We start from the raw sequence: 12563 nt of genomic DNA on the forward strand, positions 1-12563 counted from the left end.
GACTTGCACTTGGATCATAGAGACCAACGCTTTTTTCCTCATTGAGAGGCATAGCCATTGATTCTTTTCCATAGAACAATTTTTATCCAGGATTTACTTCATCTATCGTACCATAACAAAATTGAGTCTCATTTTAGGGATCCATTAGTCGAGCCTAACCTCATCCAGTCCCGTGGGTTAGCCAACTGCCCAACCACTATAGTGATAGGATCCATTTAAGAATTTGATTAGGTATTGTCCTGGGTACCAGGGAAAAGAGTTCCCAGGCCCCCTAGCCAGATATTCATGCAAACTTAAAACTAGACACACCACTTCTTACACACCCAATATGAAATTGCCTTTTTCACAGATTCAGCTGTCTTTAAAACAATCATTTAATGAAACTATAGTATCACTGATTATAATCCTCCAAAATATCCGATTGAATCCTAATTTCTAATTTTTCCTTCATCGGTGTACCTATGGCATCATTGGTAACCAGAACGCTCACCACCTATCCACTCAGGGGCCTTTTCGATAGTTCCTAGCTCATAGTAACCGGCAATATTTTCACTTATAAAAATCAAAATAGAATCTCCGTTGAAGATCAGCAAGATCAACCAATATATTCATATAAAAGAGCCATGGACTCATCCGAATGTGTGGAGATAAGGTACCATTACCCCTAGGGCTATCTTGGCTAACACACTAAAGTGTGTTCACACGAGAAAAGAAACCCCTACTAGGATAGGGTAAAAAGTACTCGTGTGCAGGGATATTCACACTAGGCACTTCCAAGGTTAACAAACCCCATGAAGTGAATGGTTGTACGTGTACAATATGTAACAGGAAAAATGCCCAAAGCTTTGTGGAAAGCTTCATAAACCCATCTACCACATTGGCCTATGTAGGCATGTATGTCAAGGCTATCTCTCCTACATGGAGCCTCTTTCTATGTATGAAAAATAGATTCCGTGTGACTGCTAATGTTTTTCTTATTATCAGTAAAAGTGGTGGTAGAAGACGACTATCTGATACCAAGATTTGATAATAGACGAGAGAGCTATACACACCACTACAATAGAAAAAGGGGTTAGTTGCAGTTATAGCATAGCTTTTAAAGGATATGAAAAAGTGTCGGGGTGTAAGCATCGCTATCACTGCCGCTATAAGTGACACTATTTTTTTGATGCTATAACCACCGCTATATCCCATGTTATAACATTAGGGCCAAAAACGGCTAGAAAAGGGCTGTTTGTTAATCTAAGGATTAAGAAATTGTCCAATTGTGAATTGACACGTATACAAAAGTATGGCATTATTGTCTCCTCTAAATGTCTTCTTTACGGTTCTATTTTAGTGCCGAACGGCTAAAACGGCTTAATTTAGACGTTAACGATGGCTAACATTAAAGTTTGGGTCCAAAATAGTGACATCTTGTTCCATTTTATATTTCAAAAAATCAAGCAGGAAGATACAAAATCTTCTCTTTTCACGCTCTGAAAACAACGCTATTAATGACAAATCACCAAATTTTTTCAAACATCTACTTTCCACCTTCCCTCCATTTTGGTATGGCTCATTCCCTTTTCCACCTTCCCTCCATTTTGGTATGGCTCATTTGGAGAGGGTTTGAAGGGTCCCTAAACCTTAGTGATTTTAAGGGCTACTCTATTCTTCAACTCCTCATGCAAGGGCTCCTCCTTGTCTTCACCAATGAAGAAGTAGCTCTAATAAGTGGTGCCGATGGGCTGCTCTAATCTTCATGTCCCACATTATATCTTGAGTCGATGGGCTCATCAGTGGTGGGACGAGAAGCATATCCCAAAGATTATGGGCCTCTATTATAATTTTGAGATGCTCTTTCACATCTCTACCTGACCTCTTACACAAATCCTTGCTCATAGATTTAAGGGTTTCCTTGAGAGCAAAGTTGGGGGCATTACATAAAGACATGATGAGTGAGGGTAAGGAAGATGAGAGTGAGAGAAAGATATCAAATGAGGGAGAGGGTGAGAATGAGGGTAGGTGAGAAAGAGAATAACAATGAGAGAAAGGGAAGGAAAGAGGGATAATGAGGGAAGGAGTAAATAAGGGCGAGATGAGGGACAAAATAAGGGTAAGATAGAGGTAGCCTATGATGGTGATGAAGAGAATGATAGTGAGAGAGGGAGAGACAATGAGAGATGGGAGGGGAGTGAGGGTGAGAGCCAGGGGGTCATATATGTAGATAGAACATGCTAAAAGCACAAAATAATTTGCATGGATAATCAACGTGTTCATTCTGTTCGAGCATCCTTAGTAAGATGGGAGGGGAGTGAGGGTGAGAGCCAGGGGGTCATATATGTAGATAGAACATGCTAAAAGCACAAAATAATTTGCATGGATAATCAACGTGTTCATTCTGTTCGAGCATCCTTAGTAAGATGCAGAACACCGGATCCTTTTCCAACTTCGATATGTGAAATCTGCTATTGTTATAATTAGCTAAAGTAATTGCATGGATAAATGCTATATTAAGGTAAGTAATTGCATGGATAAATTCTATACTTAAAATAAATGTGCCAATATATTCCAACCATTCATAATATATAAAATGATGATGTTGTCATTAACATAAAAAAAATGTTAGTATAATAAATGACTATACTCCAACCATTGACATCAATAGATAAAGGATGTTTCTGTCATTTCCATTTAAAGCATTGCAATACAACCATGTCGATTATCCTAGAAAGATATTAAAAATCAAGAAGTAGATAAACCTTCATATAGGGAGTTGATAGTGATAAGACATCAATAAGTATATAAAATAATGATGTCGACATCGATATATAAAGAAATGTAGTTTGTTATTTCCATTTCAAGCATTACATTAGAACCATCAACTTCCTTTTCCTCCATATCTCTCTCTTCCTTCTCTCTCTCTCTTCCTTTTCCTCCATCTCTTCCTTCTCCATCAACTTCCTTTTCCTCCATCTCTCTCTCTCTCTCTCTCTCTTCCTCTTCCTCCATCTCTTGCTTCTCTGTCTCTCTTCCTCTTCCTCCATCTCTTCCTTCTCCATCAACTTCCTTTTCCTCCATCTCTCTCTCTTCCTCTTCCTCCATCTCTTCCCTCTCTCTCTCTCTCTCTCTCTCTCTCTCTCTCTCTCTCTCTCTCTCTCTTTGTCTGTTTGTCTATTTGTCTCTTTCTCTCTCTATCTCTTCCAGTTGGAGGGAGGGGACAGTCTCTTCCACTGTCCCTTTTTGTTGGAGGGAGGGGCTGGTCCCTCCCTCCCTCTTGCCCCCTAGGAGAGGGAGGGGACAGTCTCTTCCACTGTCCCTTTTTGTTGGAGGGAGGGGCTGGTCCCTCCCTCCCTCTTGCCCCCTAGGAGAGGGAGGGGTAGTCATCGTCTGGGAGGGAGAGAGGGAGGGCTCAATCAGTTCCTCCCTCCCTCCTAGCAGGCCCCCTCCCTCTCCCTCCACTTGCCTCTCTGCTAGCTACCCCTCCCTCCCTCTTGTAGGTCTGGGCAAGAGGGAGGGGCTGACCCACTACCCCTCTTGCCCTTGGGGCTAAGTGGGAGGGAGGGACCAGCCCCTCCCTCCTCGTTGATCGGCCCCCACCATGGCAGGCGAGGGGGAGAGAGGGGCAATTGGTCAAGAGGTAGTGGGGAGTGGGGGGATGGAGGGTGGAAGATGGAAGAGAGATGGGGGAAGGGACACCGAGAGGGAGAGACAAGGGAGGGGGTAACTGAGAGGCAGGAGAGGGGATGGGAAGTCGAGAGTCAGGGGGAGGGAGGAGGTGGGGTGGCCCATCGGAGGGGGGAGCTCGAAAGGCAGAGGGAGGGAGGGGCGACAAGGGGGAGAGGTGGGACAACAACGAGAGGGAGAGGGGGGAGGGAGGGGCAATGAGAGGGAGAGGCAGGGGAGGGGCAGTATATGGTTGTCTCGATGACCATATACCATATTTGGGAGAATATGATTGTCGATGACCATATTTGCTATATACCACATTTGGGAGAATATGATCATCGATGACCATATTTGGGAGAGGGGGGAAGGAAGGACGATGAAGAGGGAGAGGGGGGGAGGGAGGGGCAACGAGAGGGAGAGGCAGGGGAGGTGAGATATATGGTCATTGACAACCATATACCATATTTGGGAGAATATGATTGATAACCATATTTGCCATACATCATATTTGGGAGAATATAATCATTGATGACCATATTTGCCATATTTGACCACCTTGAATATGGCCATTGTTGACCACTATATTCAGGGGAATATGGTGGTTAACACAACCATATTTGCCATATTCAGGGGAATATGGTGGTTAACACAACCATATTTGCCATATTCGACCACCCTGAATATGGCCATTGTTGACCACTGTATTCAGGGGAATATGGTGGTTAACGACCATATTCAGGGGGAGTATGATCATTGTGGCGACCATATTTGATCACCTCAAATATTATCATTGTTGACTAACATATTTGGGGGATATATGGTCGTTGGCGACCATATATCCCCCACCCTCAATATGGTTTCCGATGACCATATTCAGGGGTTAGGCATAGCAATGACCATATTTCCCTGAATATGATCATCGGTGATCAAATTCAAGGGTTTCCCCGCCACAACCCTTGAATATTGTATGGTTGTTGGCAAGATCATATTCAAGGGTTTCCCCACAAACCTTGAATATGGTATGGTCATTGGGACTGAATATGGTCACCCCACTAACCATGTTCAGAGGTTAAGGTTAGGGTGGTTGTCCCATATTGGCGACTGAATATGGTCAATGACCATGGTCATTGGTGATTGAATATGAGCACCAATGACCATGTTTCGAAGGTTAAGGTTAGGGTTGCCCCACACCCTCAAATATGGTATGGTCATTGGCGACCAAATATGGTCACCCCAATGACCATGTTTGGAGGTTAAGGTTAGGGTTAGGTTTAGGCCCTAGCCCCCCACCTCAGAACTGATTGCCCCTCCCCCTAGTTGCCCACCCGCCGGTCGGCTGTTACCCCTCCTTCTCACCTCACAAGCATTGAATGCCTTAGCTTTTGCCAACTATGTCCATTTATAGTGCTGCAAGTAGTGTGGTGGACGTGTCTAAGACATGGGCGGCTATGCTGCATTGATGTGGCTCACCACCCAAGTATTCATAATGTGTCTCAACTGACCACCGCCCACTAATGATGAAATCAATATTCGAGGAAATATTCTAGGGAATATTCCATATCATTAGGACTTGTTTGGGGTCTTCTTGGGCCCTTTTATTTGGACACTTAGTGAAATGCTTAAAATGCTAATCAAGCTTTGACCAAGCTAGTGGCCTAGGCCTGAAAATGCATTTTTCCTTTTCTACAAAAAAGAAAATAGGCCTAAAGGTAATCTAATCATTAGATCTTCTGTCCTTGGGAAGGAATATGGACCTAACTGCCTTTTTGTCTTGTAGTGAAGTACCTTTCACAAAGAATGTTTGAAAATTTTCGTCACTTTGTTCCCTCCCTTTTTGGAGGTGCTGCAGATCCCACTCTCTCTCTACACTCTCTCTCTAAAATGCGTTTAGGGTGTTTTACTTGGGTAAGGGCTTCTTTTTCTCTCTCTAGGAGCCATGGCCTGCAGATCTGGACCTCCTACTCCATCATCCTCTCCACCAGCTCTCATGGAAGAGCTCACCATCCCCTCTTGTGAAGGTACAGATCTACACATCCTTGCAAGCTGAAGCTCTCCATCTCCATCACTAGCAAGCTCTCCATATCTATCATTCTCTCCACCAGCTCTCATGGAAGAGCTCACCATCCCCTCCTGTGAAGGTACAGATCTACACATCCTTGCAAGCTGAAGCTCTCCATCTCCATCACTAGCAAGCTCTCCATATCTATCTCCTCAAGGCCTCCATTTCTCTATATCCATCTGCATCTCCTCTACCTCCATCTCCATCACCATCTCCATCTTCATCTCCTCCATCACCATCCACATTTCCATCCTCCACCTCCATCCTCCATCTCCATCATCTCCATCACCATCCACATTTCCATCTCTGTATCCATCTACATCTCCATCTCCATCACTATCCACATTTCCATCTCTGTATCCATCTACATCTCCATCTCCATTTGCTAGGTACAATGGCTCTACGGGACATCACCAACAAGCAATCAAAGTTTCGCTTGCACGTGGACTTAGACGAGGAGTATGCCACAATGCGAAGTAATCGAACGAAGGGATGTATTCCTGCTGAGGTGCTACGACTTCAAGGTGCAAAAGCCATTGATCTTTGGACTGATGGAAGCATTTATCCCCTTGATCCACAGACTGGTGCACCTCCCCCTTTTCGTAATATCACGCAGGTCGTACGCTTCTTGGGTGATGGTTATAATGGTTTCTTAGGGTACTGTCAGAGGCTCTATTCTTTGTACTTGCAGGAACTCTCAAATCAAAATCACCTCAGGAAGCTTCTAAAATTATGCAAGGCAGAAAAGGAAGAATGTGCGTCAACTTTCATGGCCACAAAGGAACATATGCTGGCTCGAGTCAAGGATCTAGAGAAGGAGGATGCAGAGCAGAAGATGATAAAGGTGTGGAAAGGAGGGATCGAGCTATAGAGAACTATCTCCGTCTTCGAAACTCAACTCGGAACCTTCGCCGACGTGTCGATCATTTCACTCACCTCCCTGTGGGATATAATGCAAGGCAGCGAAAGCGCAAGCCTCTGAGTCTTCTTTCCAAAGATGGGGGGGCTCGCAAGCGACGTGTGCGTCAAACAAGGTAATCACAGCTTCAAAACTAGCATTACATTCCTTTTTCATATAGTTATGTCATTGAATCTGAACTATGTGATGTCCACGGAATGTGCTAAAGCAATATTAGGTTGTTCCAATACTGAGGAGTCTATCCTTGAGCACATTATTCCAGAGCAGAAAGTAATCAATATGATAACCAATCCAGTAAATGGTGCGTTGCGTGACAGGATTCAAAAGTATTTTCTCAAGGAATTCGAGCAGATTGTCAGTCCCATTGACATGCTCACTGTGTGCGACACAGCAGGTATCAGTGATAAGGGATACAGGGCTTTGTATACTTGCATCACAGCACGTCTACGAGGCAAAGGAATGACACGATCTATACTTCCAACACCATACAGTATAGTTATGGCAAGGAAGTCAGCAAACAACAATATTGCCGACTTGCTAGGCGGCTACAGATGGGTGGATGGTAGCATGCCAATGTCAAATTCAAAAGATTTTGCTTACAACAAGTTTAACAATGTTTACGTCGAGGTGGAGGCGCTTCAACGAGCTATGATTCAGTTTTATGATATGACATTAGAGGAGACGGATGGAAAGGCTATATTTGTCCTCAAATTGGATGAATGTCAGGTTGTAAAGGGCCAAAGGGTGGAACGTACAAGTCTGACACTCATGAGCAGGGCATTGAAGCGAAAGAGCTTAGACGGCGAAGATGAAACAGGTGATGCGGAGAATAACTTGCACACAAAGCGACGTAAGCAAGATTACTTTGGAGTGCAGTCTGAGAAGAACATATGGTGGCAGGCGACATGGACCCTTCCGCACGAGGACCATGACAGTCTGAGGTGGTACTTCACCCGTACAGGTATTCAAGGAGTGATACACAGGCAATCAAATGGTGAAGTCTTGCATGTGCCTGGCACTGGTCACTTTGAAATAGAGTGGCACCTTGGTGGTGATCTCAAGACCCTCAAATGCATGTTGGGAACTAAAAGCGGTGCTAACACTTTGTTTCCATGCATCTTTTGTTGTCATCCAAGGATGCCAAGTGTCGCAGTGGGGAAGGCCAAACAAGCAACCAAGGTGAAAGGTCGTAAGCAGGCAAGTGCAAAGGGCTCAAATCAATTACAAAAAGGGAAGGGTATGCACGTCTGGCTCAATGGAATTATGAGCTGCAATCAAAGCAAGGCACCATCTCGCGCAGAGGAGGATGCTACTTGGAACCCTATTCTTTCAATTCCACTGTCGCGAGTACATGTGTGTACCTTGCACGCAAGACTTAGAATTTTGGACAAATTGTTGATGCTCCACATCAATTATGCTTGGAACATGAAGCCAGAGTCACGGCGAGAACAGGGCATCCAAGAGCTTGAAGTTGTTTTATCATCCGTGGGGCTTCACGCAGGTGCTGTCACCCTCTCTAAGGATCGCAAAAACCCATCAAGTACCCAAGATAACCCTAATAAGATATGTATGGGTGGTGCAAAAGCAAGACACCTGCTCTCAAACTATGGTGAGGCTCAAAGCCATACACATTTTGAATTATGGAAGCAGATTTGTGATGTAACAACCTATCGAGGCAATGAGGCGACACTAGGATTGAAGCGTGCACATGTGTGGGAAGCTTGTGATGAGATGATGAGGCTTCTTGAGCGCCCGTATCTTGATGAAGCACAAATAGCTACATTCAAGACTTCGATTGACAGATTCACAGAAGAAATGATCGATGCTTGGGGGGAAACTCATATAACACACTACATGCATATTCTCTATGCGCACAGTTCCTTCTTTCTAGATGAATATGGGTCTCTTGCACTCTGGAGCAACCAAGGCATGGAATGATCACATTACCAAGCCAAGGCGGCCTATTTTAAGAACACGGGTCATGGTGGTGGCAAGGTTCGCAGCAATGCGTTTCAGGAAATGTTCAATTGGTTTTACCGTGCACTTACTGGGAGAAAGGCCCAAAAGCGAGCCGGAAATTTGTCTTTGAGGCGCAAAATCATGAAGGTGTTAGGTGCAAGGCGAAAGAGAAGGGTGCAATGCGTCAATGGCACGTGAAAGAGCGAGGCAATGGCACAGTGTCGACTAAGAAATGGCCGTGTGTGGTTACCCACCCAATAATTCTTGTTCGCCACTTTTTGGCGCGTTCATTTTGTAAATTGACTTTTTTGTAATTTTGGCCCCCTATAAATATCAATGAGTTTTATAGTCATTTTTAAAAGTCTTGACTTGTGAGCTCTCTCTCTTCCTCTCCCCTTGACTCTCTCGCGCGCGCTCTCTCTCTCTCTCTCTCGCTCGTGCACTAATATCTCACGCACATGGAGCCCCCAAATGATCCTCCCTCCAATACGCAGGATGACACCTAATGATGCAAGGAATGGCTAATTTAACCTAATAACCTAAGATTAATGGTGGCTGTTACTTCATAAAGGTATGGCTGTATCTTCTTTAGACATGTATGTTTACTTCATAAAGGTATGGCTGTATCTTCTTTAGACATGTATGTTTACTCCTTGTCGGAGAATCTCTCCAAATTTGTCTCATAAATGAGAGTAATGGATATTAAAATGACATAAATGTGCATTAAAGGAGCATAAAAGAGGTATAGCTGAAGTGTCAGGAGAATATTTGAAGGTAGTTGTTAGAAGATATGTCATTTTTATGCAATTATGACATCTACTTGTTAGTCTATGAGCATATGTCCATACCTACACAGATTTATGTACGTTCCTCCACCAGTGAGAACGGCCATACCTTCACGAGCCCACATCCATTTCCCCACAAGCAAATGTCCTTTGCTAACACTAGCCACGACCATACCTCCTTGTAACTGAATGACCATTCCTCTAATTGAGGAGTGTGTATTATTCTATCTAGCCATGGCCGTACCTTCATGATGCATGAATGCACGTTTCTCCACAATGGAATGCTTGTTCCTCTAGAATGGAATGCCTATTCCTATTTTCCCGCACATGATCATACCTACGCTAACAAATGGTTGTCGCTCCAATCAAGCCACGCCCATACCTACATCAAGCGAACAGTTATTCTGCTGTGTGAATGAACGGCCATTCTTGAACTCCCAAAGGGAAAAAATTTCCATGTTCTAGAGTGTGGCTGCATCGACACTCAACACATTCATGCACTAGGCTCAGGAAAATTGGTGCAAAATAACCCCTTATTTGATGATTTTGAGCCCTCATATGCACAATAACTTGCTAGATTTTACCCTTCGGTTAATATAGCTTGGAGTTGAATAATGTTGGTCTTTGATAGCACTAGTGAAAGCGAGGAACATCCAAGCACTAGTGAAAGCGAGGAACATCCAAGCACTAGTGAAAGTTGAATAATGTTGGTCTTTGAATAATGTTGGTCTTTGATAGCACTAGTGAAAGCGAGGAACATCCAAGCACGGCACAAACCACCCCCAACTTAGAGATAGAAGGATTGGTTGCCGAGTGCATGGACAGATCATTGACTCAAAAGTAAGCCCTAGGATCCCTTGCACATTCATAGAGGAGTCTTCCCTTGAGATTGAAAAACTTTATCATGGGTAACACACAATCAGAAGAGCCTCATCCTAGGGCAACGGGTATGCATCGTAAACCTAAGAGAACTATCACACCCCCGCTTGATTTGAGGTCAAAAGTTGGGTAGGGACCATATAACCTAATTCAAATCGATCCAACGTTCCGGGGAGCCATGTCAATTGTGGTGTTGGTAGATTCATTCTAGGATCATAGTCCAACACCAAGCCTAGGTTAAGAACCACCTCACCAAGGTCCAGAGACCTTCTACGAAAGAGAAAGAGTCCACCTAGAACTCTTCAGCTAGCACACAGCACACATATACAGCCACTACCTACCTCGTGGGATATATCCCAGATACCATACGGATCCTTACAAAGCGCACATCGGCCCACCATTGAGGCACGGTCCATAGATGGGATACTATCCTCTAAGCCTAGTTCCCCCACCTATCATACCCCAACTTGCACCAGCCTTGGCTATGGCAGGATCCACACCTAAAATGTTGAGGATAGCCATGGAAATAGGGAGGGGGTAGCTTCAAGAATTGTACCACCAGCACTTGCACAGCTAGTGCAAGGGCCAAGACTAAAAAGGAATAAACTAGCCCACATCTCCAAGCTTATCACTAAGTTAATGGGTCTGGAGATCCCATACCTAATCTAGAGATGTTTAACTAGATTTGTGAGGCATTCGGCCACCTGGAAGTTAAGGTTAAGGTGAGTGCCTTTGGTATCACCCTTAATGGAAAAGCCAAACAGTGGTTTTCGATCACTAAAAATAGAGGAGTCTACCTTTGGTGGGCTTGAGATTAATGAAGCATTATTATGGAGTAACTTCTTGAAAGAGAGTCTTCAAGTATATAGAACTCCTCCTTCTGATGATTAGAGGTAGGCTCTAGTGGGACTCACAATTCTTGGGACCCAATATTTTTACTATTGCTTGCAATCTACAGAATGACATGGGGGCTACTTGTTCTTGTAAGAACTTCGCACTCATGAGAACTTAACCATTGGTGAAACATAGATTCTTCTTAAAAGATGGGAAGGAGATTGTGTAGCTCATTGCAAACAGGAGTAAAAAGAAGTATACAACAACAAAAAGAATGTCACAAAGGTACAAATTATACACTAAATGAGGGGTGATTAACACCTTTAAATAATGTGGACTTTTTTTAATTGACTGTTTTAATATAATTTATTTTTTTCTCATAATATTATTTTTAAAAATAAAAAATTTATTGATAAATATAAATATAAATATATATTTTACACACGTATATTCACACACATACACACACACACACACTCACACACACTCACACATAAATAAACACACATGCATACATGCATATATATGTGTATTTGGACTATATATATATATATATATATATATATATATATATATGCACACACAAACCTGGTCCAAATATATATATATATATATATATATTTACATGCACATACACACATATATAAACACACACACACACACACACACACGCACACACACATATATTTATCTATTTATATAATATATATATATATATATATATATATATATATATATACACACTAATGTACACACACATACATGTAATATATATGTATATTTATATATTAATATATATAAATACATATATTAATATATATATATATATCTATATATTATTAATATGTATATATTTATATTTATATATATGAATATGTATGTATATTAATATATAAATATAAATATAATTATATCTATATATATTAATGTATATGTGTATATATATACACAAATATATGTATCTAAATAAATAAATAAATATGTATGTATGTATACAAATATATTAATGTATATACATACATACATACATACATACATACATATATATACATATATATACATATATATATATATATATATATATATGTATATATATATATGTATATATGTATATATATATATGTATATATGTGTATAAATATATTAATGTACTATATATATTAATATATATAGTACATATGGCAAATGCCACGTGTAATGTTCGAGCTAATGCTTGCGCCTGGGCATTACACATGGCAAATGCCACGTTGTGTGGTGGGCTAGGTGATGGCCTCTACTACACCACCTACATGTAAGAATATGGCACAACACAAAGAGATAGCAACATAAAGCACAATTGATAATGTAATAGATACACAAGGGAGAGAATTTAAAATTCTGATTATTATTACCAAATAGGTACAAGTAGAGCTTAGATGGCGATCTAGATAGACTTTGGATGGAGTATGTACGAGGTGTAGAAGGGGGTGGATACTCA

This window comes from Cibotium barometz, chromosome 36 (genome assembly GCF_041138505.1).
Source record: "Cibotium barometz isolate CiBa-2024 chromosome 36, ASM4113850v1, whole genome shotgun sequence".
Taxonomy (NCBI): Eukaryota; Viridiplantae; Streptophyta; class Polypodiopsida; order Cyatheales; family Cibotiaceae; genus Cibotium; species Cibotium barometz.